The following is a 1,155-nucleotide window of genomic DNA, read 5'->3' as shown; positions in this document are numbered from 1 at the left end:
GCTGTGGTTTCCCGTCCCGTAATCCCCGGGAAGGTAGGTGCAGGTAGTCATTTATCGGCCGCCCCGACTGACGGTTCCTACCTGCGGGGCAAGGATCGGTGGCCGCTCTCGGCAACAGACTGACTTAAGCTATGGCTTGCCGCCCGTAATCCCCGGGCAGGTAGCTGAGGGTAGTCATTTAGTGACCGCCCCGACTGAGGGGCAGGGCAGGGACCGCTGGCGGCGACTGGCACAGCCCCTTAAGCATTGGGGCAGGTCGAGGTGGGCCCGGCGGGTGGGGTGAGTGACCTCTGAGCGGCTACCCCTCCCCTCCCCTGGCGGCGGCGCGAGCCGAGCACCGAACCCAACCGAACGGAAGACCGAGAGCCGAGGAGAGGGGCGGGGGAGCAGGAGGGGGAGCGGTCGTTGACCTCAGGTAGCTCCGCTCCCCCCACCATCAACAACACCAGTCCATTCGCAACAGCACCTAGCCAGGCCAGTCCATCCCACTCCGCAGCATTTTGAGTGAAGTCAAGCAAGAATAGTTCTTGGAAACAAAGCAAGATGCCCCTGAATTCTTTGTCCTACTGGGATAGTGATGTGTAAGTACAGTTTGATATGTTTGTGCGATCTGCAGAACTGCAGCGCGATTAGAAAGTTCGCTCGCTCGCTCGCTCCCTGAGCCGCGCCCCGCCTCCTTATTTCACAGTATGGTGGCTTCGCTTTTCTCTTAAACAACCAATTCAGTTCAGATTTTCATTATTTCCTCACACATTACAATTCTGTTCATATTCAACATTCCCAAACAGTTTTAAGCGATTTTAAGCGATAAGTGAGCGAGCGAGCTCACTCGCGCGAGTGAGATCTCTAAAGGTGCCCCCACAATGATTGGGAGCCATAGGCCATGAGCCACGAGCTTCGGGCACTCTTCCCTTAAACTGCCCAAATTCACGCAGTGCTTAGCGCGCATATCTCAAGTAAATTAGCCAACCGCAAGTGCGAGTGCTTAAGACCATGAGAGAAAGGCCCTTGGCTGCGTCGCGCCGCCGCACAGACCCCCTTAATCTGTGGCCTCCCGTCCCGTAATCCCCGGGCAGGTAGTTGAGGGTACTCATTTAGTGACCACCCCGACTGAGGGTTCCTACCTGCGTAATCCCCGGGCAGGTAGTTGAGGGT

Source organism: Frankliniella occidentalis, unplaced genomic scaffold (assembly GCF_000697945.3).
Source record: "Frankliniella occidentalis isolate FOCC.00 unplaced genomic scaffold, Focc_3.1 Scaffold416, whole genome shotgun sequence".
NCBI classification, from domain to species: Eukaryota; Metazoa; Arthropoda; class Insecta; order Thysanoptera; family Thripidae; genus Frankliniella; species Frankliniella occidentalis.
This window is presented reverse-complemented; position numbering follows the sequence as displayed.